Source organism: Heptranchias perlo, chromosome 22 (genome assembly GCF_035084215.1).
Source record: "Heptranchias perlo isolate sHepPer1 chromosome 22, sHepPer1.hap1, whole genome shotgun sequence".
Lineage (NCBI taxonomy): Eukaryota > Metazoa > Chordata > Chondrichthyes > Hexanchiformes > Hexanchidae > Heptranchias > Heptranchias perlo.
Window position 1 is genome coordinate 21,202,788 of NC_090346.1, and position 11,466 is coordinate 21,214,253.

The window sequence follows — 11,466 nt, forward strand, 5'->3', positions numbered from 1 at the left end:
AGCTTTATTACCATTGTATCAATATTAAACTGCTAAAATAAACACTTTGAAACTAAAATAAAGTTTTTATAACTTTTCTTGTGTTTTGCACATCTTTTTGCTCCTATTTTATTTTTCTTCTCTAGTTGTTACTTTACTTTTATCTCAGAGTGCTACTTCCATTATTTGCCATAATGGAGGGAACTTCCTGGTGGATAATGGACATTGTCATTTAATCAAGAGTCCCTAAATTGTGCTCTTACACATACAGGGCTATATGCTTGATTTATGAAAAGTAGAAAAGCAATGATATTTGAAATGATGTCTCACGTAAAGTATGCCCTGCAAAAATGCTGGTATAGAGTTGGGAAAGGGGTTATGCGGAATGCAGATATGAGGGTGAGGAGTTCACTCATTTATCTAGAATGCTCTATTTTAACTTTATATCTTGAATCTCCACTGGTTTAGGTTTAAGAAGCAGCCCTTCAGGCAGAACTTTGTCAAAGGATTTTCCCGTCTAGATGCTTCATGTTGTAGAGCTTTCCTCAGTCTATTTGGTATGTCACTTTCTCCAAAAAAACAAGTAAGTTAGTCAAGCAGGACCTTCCACTTCTGAATCCATGTTCGCTGCTGGTTTACTATAATGCAGGTAATCTTCATATTTACTCCTGATAATTGATTCCATTATTTTACCATTATTTTAATGTGAAACTGATGAGTTTGCAGTTGCCTGGGTAACAATATACTATGAATACACAGAATTGTGCCACTGGAAATAACAGTTTCTAAATAATGAAACTTGTTTAGATAGGTTTCATTAAAATGCTCCCTTTCTCCTGCAGTATCTGTTTATCTTGTGCCAATTTCAAACTTAATTATACTCTAAGTGACTGTAACTAATTCTTTCCCACACTGCAGCCCTTCTAATAATGTCCACTCCAATCACACAAACTGCTTCTAGGCTCTGTGGCTTCAGAACAACTCCACTAAAATCCACAGATGGATAATTGAAGGTTTAAAGCATTCAAATGAATAGTCAAGTTGTTCCTTCAGTATTACCTTAACCTTTCATATCATGATATTACCATCTGCATTTGTCATCTGTATTGCAGCAGGTTGTTTCTTATGTATTAGCAAGCACTGAATACGCGAGTATAAAATACTGATTACCACACAGCTCAGGAGGACTGGAACTGTGGCATTAATTACATTGTAACCTTGTGCTTTACTCACAGGTATACAAGCCGAGATCAATAGCTTCGTAAGAAATAGGTATGCACTTTTGTCTTTATTTGCGTATAAAGTATTGTGACAATTTGCAATGACACAGCATAAAGCATTCCAGGTTCACGCTAATAACAATATCAACACCCAGGACATTCGAGATATTCTGCTTTTGTAGAATTAAGGAGCACTTCTGATGTGACGGGACTTTCACCAGAAATGAAGATGCCCTTTAACCCCAGCCATTTTTCCTGCGTTAGGTTCACTGAAATATTTTTGGTGAGGTCTCAGCCTCCGCTGGAGAGTCAGCCAGTAGTGGGAACAAGGATTTGCTGCGACAAAAGTAACCTAAGATTAGCATTGCTGGTGGCCTCTGAGCTGACTGTAAAGGTAGGGAGATTTATTTTTTAAACATATTTGAATTTTGCACCATATCCTGTGCACCCAATCACAAAGCAATATAGGTTTCCCGTTTAAAAAAAATAAATCCCCTCGTTCTGTTGCCATAGCAATGCTGGACACCAGGGACAACAACAACAGCAACAACTTGCATTTATATAGCACCTTTAATGTAGTAAAAGTTCCCAGTAGTGTCATCCAACAAAATTTGACACCAAGCCACATAAGTAGATATTAGGACAGGTGACCAAAAGCTTGGTCAAAGAGGTAGGTTTTAAATAGCGTCTTAAAGGAGGAGAGAGGGAGGTAGAGAGGCAGAGAGGTTTAAGGAGGGAATTCCAGAGTTTACAGCCTAGGCAGCTGAAGGCACAGCCAGCAATGGTGCAGCGATTAAAATCAAGGATCATTAAGTGATCACTTTTGTTTAATGAAACTACTGTGTAAGGGTGACTTTCTTTGACCGTTATCATCGCCCGTCTCCGCCTCGCCTCAGCTAATCTGCTGCTGCAACCCTCATCCATGCCTTTGTTACCTCTAGACTTGGCAATTCCAATGCTCTCCTGATCGGCCTCCCATCTTCCACCCACCATAAATTTGAGCTCATCCAAAATTCTGCTGCCCGTATCCAAACTCGCACCAAGTCCCGTTCACCCATCATGCCTGTGCTCACTGACCTACATTGGCTCCCGGTCCGGCAATGCCTCAGTTTTAAAATTCTCATCCTTGTTTTCAAATCCCTCCATGGCCACGCCTTTCCCTATCTCTGTAACCTCCTCCAGCCCTACAAACATCAGAGGTCTTTGTGCTCCTCCAATTTTTGCCTCTTGCACATCCCCGATTTTAATTGCTCCACCATTGCCGGCCGTGACTTCAGCTGCCTAGGTGGAAATAGGCTGTCTTGGTGATGGAGCAGATTTGTGGTTGGAAGCTCATCTCAGAGTCAAATAATATGTCACGGTTGTGAACAGTCTGGTTCAGCCTCAGACAGTGGCCAGGGGGAGTGATGCAGTTGGTGGTTAGGGAACGGAGTTTGAGGCAGGGGCCGAAGACAATGGATTCGGTCTTCCCAATATTTAGTTGGAGGAAATTTTTGCTCATGTCGGACAAATAGTATGACAAATCAAAGACAGTGGAGGGGTCGAGAGAGATGGTGGTGAGGTAGATCTTAATGTTGTCAGCGTACATGTGGAACCTGACGTGTTTTTGGATGATGTCACCGAGGGGCAGCATGTAGATGAGAAATAGGATGAACATGCAACCCTGGCTTTCAGAGTTGCTATGGGTTTTACATTTCTATATGGGTGCACATATTGAATACATCACTCATCACTTCCAGCAGGACATCAGATGGGTGTTAAAATGGGTGGCAATACAGCAGAGCTCACCCCTGCTTTTTGCTGCTCCACTCACTTATGCTAATAAATTGATTGAGGAATGTTAAAGTGCCTGGCCAGTTTGTTTGTAGCAAACAGTTTGTTATCTAATCTACAAACACTAATTGTGAATGTTACAACACAGGAAGACCATTTGGTGCACCAAGTATGAAAGCATATATTAGTCAAGGTTAGTTTCAATCCATCAATCTTTCGCAGTGCCACTCTGCTGACTAAAGACCAGGCCAATAGATAAAATTGCCTGATGATATTGATCAAATACTCCCTTTCTGGCTCTTTTTATTGGATATAACCAATCATTTGTGAAATTCTTCTGTAATCAGTCTGTCAAACAAAGGCTGGCAGTACCAAGTATTACAGGAGTGGGGTGCAAAGATTATTGAGGGCGGCGAAGTTGGCAAGCACTTAACAAATTCCACTTTAACCACTCATTTAATCACCTAATCACCTCTAAAATGGAAGATACAACCTAAGAGCATGGGAACGAACGATTGAAAAGAAATTTGAATTAAAATGTGTGTAATGGGTAGGCTAGGTTGTATTTGAAATAAACTAAAAGCTAAAACACAGATGCTTGAAACACTCAGCAGGTCGGACATACAAACACACACATGCGCACACACAAACACACCAACACACGCACGCACTGCACACACACCAACACACGTGCATGCTCACACATCAATACACACAGACCAAAACACACACGCACACATAAAGGCGCACACACACGCACACATGCACATGCATGGACACACACACACACACACACACACACACACACAGACGAAGATGGTTGAAATGACGTTAACCTAATACAATAGGAGGCATATTAAAATAAATCAAAGCAATTACAGACATTTACGAGACACAGATTGTATGAAGGGGTGGTAAGTGAGATAGAAATGGAAGGACAAAAAGAAACTGGTAAGGCAGAACAGGCTTCAGCAGTCCAGGAGCCTGGGAAAAGAGAAAAGCAGGTCAACACCAAAGGTGCAGGCCACCCTGCCAGCAGTGTTCCAGCTGAGGACCCCCAACTCTAGCACCAACCTGTCCCGTCCTCCATCCCCCGAAATGCTAGCACATCCATCCCACATCAGCAGCATAGTCAGCCAAAGAATGGGAGTTATAGTTAAGGTCTGAAGTTATTAAAGTCAATATCAAGGCTTGAGGGCTGCAAGGGATAGGGCCACTAAGGGATGCACAAGGTAAACTCACAGTTAATGACAGCGAAATGGCAGAAATATTGAATAGTTACTTTGCCTCAGTATTTAGCAGGAAGACTAATGGGGTGGACATGATATTAGAAGAACAGATCAAAAAAGATATAAAGACATTTAAGTTAGAAAGGGGGAGCCAATTTTATTATTATATATTATACTATTAAATATTATATATTTATAAAAAATAATTAGAAAATGGTATAGTGCCAGAGGACTGGAGGACAGCTAATGTTATTCCTATATTTAAAAAGGGAGATAAAACAAATCCAGGAAACTATAGATCAATTAGTTTAACATCAGTGGTAGGAAAGATAATGGAATCTTTACTCAAAGATGTAACAGAAATACATTTAGAAACTTAAAAAATAATAATGAACAACATGGATTTCAAAAAGGATTTCATGCTTGACCAACCTTATTGAATTCTTTGAAGAAATAATAGAAAGAGTAGACAAGGGTACTGTAGTAGATGTAACATACTTAGATTTTCAAAAGGCCTTAGATAAGGTACCGCATTATAGACGCATGACTAAGGTGGAGTCAGGGGACAAGTAGCCGAATGGATAGCAAGCTGGCTACAAAACAGAAAACGGAGAGTAGAGGTTAAAGATAGTTACTCAGATTAGCAAAAGGTGGGAAGTGGTGTTCCACAAGGATCGATGCTGGGACCACTGTTGTTCATTATTTACATAAATGATTTGGACTCGGGAATCGGAAATACAATTTTAAAATTAGCAGCCGACACCAAATTGTGGGGTATAGTTAATGCTGAGGAGGACTGCGACAAAATACAAGATAACATTAATAAACTTGCAGAATGGATATGTAAATGGCAAATTAATTTCAAAATAGATAAGTGTGAGGTGGTGCATTTTGGTAGGATGAATAAGGAGGCCACATACTCCTTGGAAAATACGTCTAAATGGAGTAAAGGCACAAAAGGATCGAGAGGCAAACATTCACAAATCGTTGTAAGCAGCAATGCAAGTTAACAAGGCCATAAAAATTGCCAACAAAGCACTGGGGTTCATTTCAAGAGGAATAGAATTAAAAAGCAGGGAAGTTACGTTAAACTTGTATAGAATCTTGGTAGACCACACTTAGAGTGTGAATTGTTTATCGTTCTGGTCTCCATATTACAAAAAGGATATAGAGGCACTGGAGAAGGTGCAAAAAAGATTTACAAGGATGATTCCGGAACTGGGAGGTTATAACTATCAGGAAAGATTGAACAAGCTGGGGCTCTTTCCTCTAGAAAAGAGAGGGCTGAGGGGTGACCTAATTGGAGTCTTTAAAATTATGAAGGGGTTTGATAGGGTAGACATGGATAAGATGTTTCCACTTATGGGGGAGTCCAAAACTAGGGGCCATAAATATAAGATAGTCACTATTAAATCCAATAAAGAATTCAGGAGAAACTTCTTCACCCATAGAGTGCTGAGAATGTGGAACTTGCTACCAAATGGAGTAGTTGAGGTGAATAGCATAGGTGCCTTTAACGGGAAGCTAGGTAAGTACATGAGGGAGAAAGGGATAGAAGAATATGCAGTTAGGGTTCGATGAATTAGGGGGGGAGGAGGCTTGTGTGGAGCATAAACACCGGCACAGATCAGTGGGTTGAATGGCCTGTTTCTCTGCAGTAAATTCTATGTAAAAGTACCTAGAGAAAGTGCTTTTTCTTCAAGTTTGTGTTAAACATCTTTGGGACGGTGTAGAAACCCAAACACAGAGAGGTCAGAGTGGGAGTATGAATCGAAGAGGCAAGTGACAGGGAGCTCAGCATCACACTGATGGTCATAGGGACATAAGAACTGGAATAGGCCATTCAGCCCCTCGAGCCTGTTCCGCTATTCAATTAGATCATGGTTGATTTGTATCTCAACTCCATTTACTTGCCTCTGATCCATATTCCTTGATATCCTAACCTAATAAAAATTTCAATTGTCCTAACAGCCTCAGTCTTTTAGAGGAAGAATTCCATATTTCCATTACCCTTTGTGTGAAAAAAATGCTTCCTGATTTCACTCATGAATGGCCAGCTCCAATTTTAAGATTGTACCCCCTTGTTCTGGAACAGAGGTTTTCAGCAATGTGGTCACCTAATCTATGTTTGGTCTCCACAATGTAGAGGAGACCACATAATGAGTAGCAAATACAGTATACTAGGTTTGAGGAAGTACTATTAAATTGCTGTCTCACTCAGAAGGACTTTTTGATGTCCTGTATAGTGATGTGGGAGGAAATGATTGGGCAAGTGCTGCACTTGCATGGAAAGGTGTCGAAGAAGAAAAGGAGGGAGTAGGGGTGGTGGGAAAGTGAATCAGTGGAGGGGAATGTGTTTGATGGTGGGATAATGTTGGACGTGGTGGGAAATGTCGAGCTGATGCAACAAAGATCTCATGCGATGTTGTTCACAGTGAATCAAAGCTTCAACACTCACTATGGGTGGTTTTTAGGCCTCCCGCCTGGCAGAAACAGAGCAGTAGCACCAGGAAGATGGTGTGGAATGACTTACCATCCCATCCGGTCCTCGCCGATGGTGAGAACATCTCTATCTTCCCCAGGGCCTACTGCTGGGTGGCCAGTACACCCGCAAAATTTTCAAAATTGTAGTTAGTGAACTGATCTGTTTAACCAAAAAAAAACCTAGAAATAAGTCTTAAGGAAATTTCAAAGACATATTTGTTATATCTGTTCATGAAAAAAAATGGCATTACAGTCATGGGAAAATATCACTAATTGCACTTCAGCAAACCATTCCCATATCCTTCGTGACTACATGAGACCTTCACTAGTGTTGTCATTTCTACGTATTTTAATGAAAACCTCATGGCCTAGAAATAGGATGTTGTTGAGGATGGGCACACAGCGGGTGGGGTGTGCACTGCACAAGTTGTCTCAGGCAGTACGTAATATTCATGCTGCCTACTGATTATCATCACTCAGCCAGCACTACCCATGCTACTTTTTGGCTGTATGCTTGTTTGGGGGGCTGGATATCGGGCATCTCTAATGCCACTTAAAGGCAGCCAGCACATCTTAAAGGGGGGAAGAATTCTGGGTGCAGAAGGAAGGAAACACTTCTCAACAGAGAAATGGCCAGGTTTTCCAATGCTGCCTTGGAGATCCTGGTACAGGCTGTGGACAGGAGGGACATCCTTATCTGCCCAAGGGCAGGAAGACCTCCAGGCATCAACTCCGATGCCAGTGGGAAGAAGTAGCAGAGCAAGTGAATGCCAGGAGCTTACCACCAAGGACAAGGCTGCAATGGTACCAAAAGTTCAAAGTTCAAAGTGGTAACAATACTGTTCTCTTACTGTCAGCTCACACCTGCAACATCACCACCTCACTGCTCACAATAGTTCCCTCCACCACTTTCTTTCACTCTGTTACAATCATTGCACCACACGTCACTACACCTCCATCTCCTCACACTCACCATGATTACAACCTTTACTTCCTCACACCTCACATCTAACACACTGCCTATCAGCTACTGCCCCTGACAGGCACATTCTCTGAGCACCTCACAAGACTGTCACCAACACACTCCCTTCTTTCTTGCCGCAGAAAGTTGCACACAACGCCAGACAGGAACCTTCCACCCGAGCACCCCTGCACACCCTCTCCCCCCTCGAAGAAAACGTGCTGGCAATCATGGGCGGGGGGAGAGTCATGGCCGTGGTGACTGGCAACACTGGAGGAGACATCGTGCAGAGTTTCTTCACACCTTATCCTCTTTTTCCCCTCTTACTTCAATCTTACCCTACGCACTCTGCATGGCAAACTGCAGATGCTTTCACGAGCCATGCATCTCTCTCTGCTCTCCCTTCACTCTAAAAGCTAACCATTGTTCCACTCTTTCATTTCTGGTGCTAAAAATGTGGAGATACCTCTGCCAGTGGAGGAAGAGGAGGACAGCCTTCCTGATGATGCAGCGTCACTCGATCTTACCCTCGTAAGCACCAGCTCAGATACTGGCACCACACATACCCTAGAGGCTTGGCTAGAGGAGGGGTCTTCACATAGTGAAGCATCGGGCACCTGCGCAGTGCTCTCCTCCTCCTCCCTGTTGTGGCAGCTTCTCCTGCTTTGTGGTGTCTTCTTTGCTGCTCCCCCTCATCCTCCAGCCCCGAAGGCAGCCCTATGAGACCACCCATGACTGTAGTTAAAAGTATTTAACCAGCAAAATTTTGTTCTGAAATTTCCAGGGTGATAAAACACACCAAGAAACATCAAGAAGTTAACCAGCAGCGTCTAATGACAAACCAGCAACTAACCTGTAAGTAGCGCATGATCCCTTTAAATAGCGCCGGTTAGTGCCGTGTGTTACTGGGCAAGTTCAGCACGTGGTGAGTCAGGCGCTGGGGCATATCAAAATCGGAAAAAGGGTCCTGCAAGAAGCATAGAACCATAATCTTGTTTAATTTAAATAAGGTATTCAGCGTTTTAAATACGATTGGCATGCGTTCCTGATGCCAATGGAGAAGCCCGATCCAATATGACAGGTGGTACACTCCTGGCTTGTAATGAGCATGCACTTCCTGCCTGTAATATTGAAGGCTTAGGTGCCCGTTTAACACCCAAAAAGCGGGCGCTGCACAATTTCTAGGCCTATAAATCTCTGACAGCACAAAGAAAGTGAAAGTTTCTGGCAATTCCTTTCCCACTCCAATTAACAGCTGATGCTATCCACCTCACCTCACAAAGATGAATGCCACTGAATACATTAACATTACAAGGACATAGGAATACTAATGGCATAATAAATCCTGCCACCTCATCACTTGTGAACCATTGTTAGTGTTAGTCCATAAAAACAAAATCACTTAATAAAATTACTGAATTTATTACATTAAAGTTCCTTTCCGCAGTCTGTATTTCCTGATTTATAGTAGTAACGGATGTATTCCAAATAGAATATTGTACCAATAATTTTGCATTATAGGTTTCATTTGCCTACCTGATAGAGGTCTTTAAGATAATGATAGGGTTTGATAGAGTAGATGTAGAGAAAATGTCTTCACTTGTGGGGGAGACCAAAACTAGGGGTTATAAATATAAAATAGTTGATAATAATCCAATAGAGAATTCAGGAGATACTTCTTTATCCAAAGAGTGGTAAGAATGTGGAATGTGCTACCACAAGGAGTAGTTGAGGCAAATAGCATAGCTACATTTAAGGGGAAGCTAGATAAATACATGAGGGAGAAAAAAATTGAAGGGTATCCTGATGGGGTGAGATGAAGTAAGGAGGGAGGAGGCTCGTGTGGAGCATGAACAGTGGCATAGATTAGTTGGGCCGAATGGCCTGTTTCTGTGCTGTAGTTTCGATGTAACTCGATATAACTTCATTTCAAAAATAGCTCATTGGTTGTGAAGCACTTTGGGACATCCTCTGATCATAATAAGATGCTTGCTACAAGTTTTGAATCTGCCTTAGATATTCTCTCAGGTGCCAGCCACCTTTGTAAGCTCTCTATTACATTCAGAAGTGTGGCTATAATTATACAGTATAACTGAAGGTGTAACAATAGAACCTTGATCTGAACTGAATACTGTGTCTTTCATATGTGTTCTGATATGCACTTCTCCAAACTTTCAGAAGGCAGGTTGAAATACTTCAGTGAGACAAGGCTAGCTAAGACTTGTTAAACTGCTATATTTTACAGATAGCAAGTGCAAATGCAGAGCAAATGATGTAATCAATTCTCACCTTGATCCAACTAACTATAGAACCTTGCTCAAGATCAAGAAAATAATATGTCACACTATCCATATTAACAAGCTTACCTAACTTTTCCTGGTCACCCTTTTGTTCCTGAGCAGCTCTGGGCTGATATTCATGGGTTCAAGCCCCACTCGAGAAACTTGAGCACATAATCTAGACTGACACTTCAGTGCAGTACTGAGGAAGTACTGTCTTTTAGATGAGATATTAAACTGAGGGCCCCGTCAGTCCTCTCAGGTGGGTGTAAAAGATCCCAGGCACTATTCGACGAAGACCAGGGGAGGTCTCTTTGTGCCCTCAACCCAACATCACTAAAACAGATTATCTGGTCATTTATCTCATTGCTGTTTGTGGGACCTTGCTGTATGCAAATTGGTGGTCACATTTCCCTACATTACAACAGTGACTACACTTCAAAAGTACTTCATTGACTGTAAAGCACATTGGGACTTCCTGAGATCATGAAAGGTGCTATGTAAGTACAAGTTTTTTCTGCTTTCTTTAACTTAATGGGCCTGGGATAAGGCAGTTGACCCTCAATATATCAGTTTGAAACAGACTGTGAGATGCAACATTCCACAAATTGGCTTGTCTGGATTTAATACGCCTCTTCAATGTCTGGAGCCCATGACTTGTTTTAAATCTGTGCAAGTTCACTCTGTTTTAAAACAAAACAATTAAACCTAACTCAACCTCAAATTCCTTTAATGACTCATGCCCTCCACCCTATCAGAGGCCTTCCCTTTTGTCCTTTCCTCCCCTCCTCTCCCTCCCCCACCCCTTTCCCTGGATCTGTTCTTACTCAAAAATTTTAACTCTTTTAATACCTTCCAGTTCTGACGAAAGGTCTTTGACCTGAAACGTTAACTCTGTTTCTTTCTCCACAGATGCTGCCTAACTTGCTGAGCTTCTCCAGCATTTTCTGTTTTTATCCCAAATTCTTTCCAGGAAACAAAATAATGAAAAGTCTGAAAACGTGACAGTAAATGCTAATTCTGTAACTTCACTCGTGAGAAGAATCTTATGATTCATTTCTACTGCAAGTACGATAAATCTTGGGTTCTTAGAATCATCAAATAAAGCCACTCACAAACCGGTGCAAAGGTTCAAGTTATTAATAATATTTCTACTGCAAGGGAAAATATTAGGAAATGTTATCAAGCTATACATATCACTTGATGACCTGCGTCACATGACATTTTAGAGGATATGTTTGGGGACACGCCTGTAATAAATAGATCATTATAGTATTAACTTTCTATTAAGTTTGACTTTCCTTTCAAAGCAAAATATGTCACGTAGTTCTGTGGAGCTCATGACACAATAGTCTTTATCACTTGTGGCAGAATTTCCACAATTTCAGCAAGTGTCTACATGTTAGTTACATCAGATAGGAGCAGCTTTGGCTTAATTTCCCAGGATTCATTTTAAACTGAGAATGAACTTTCTTAAATAGTGGAAAGTTTAAATATTTAAGCATTTCTTTTGGAATCAGTTGCTTTACCATGTAACATTT

General features: G+C 41.4%; 1 long non-coding RNA gene across 1 annotated transcript; it reads left to right on the forward strand.

The window, feature by feature from the left end:
• The first annotated feature begins 1,226 nt into the window (after nucleotides 1-1,226).
• Nucleotides 1,227-11,028, forward strand: LOC137340885 (uncharacterized). The gene is made up of 3 exons (XR_010966897.1): nucleotides 1,227-1,251; nucleotides 1,464-1,593; nucleotides 10,838-11,028. It is a non-coding gene; the product is annotated as an uncharacterized lncRNA (long non-coding RNA).
• The last annotated feature ends 438 nt before the right edge of the window (nucleotides 11,029-11,466 follow it).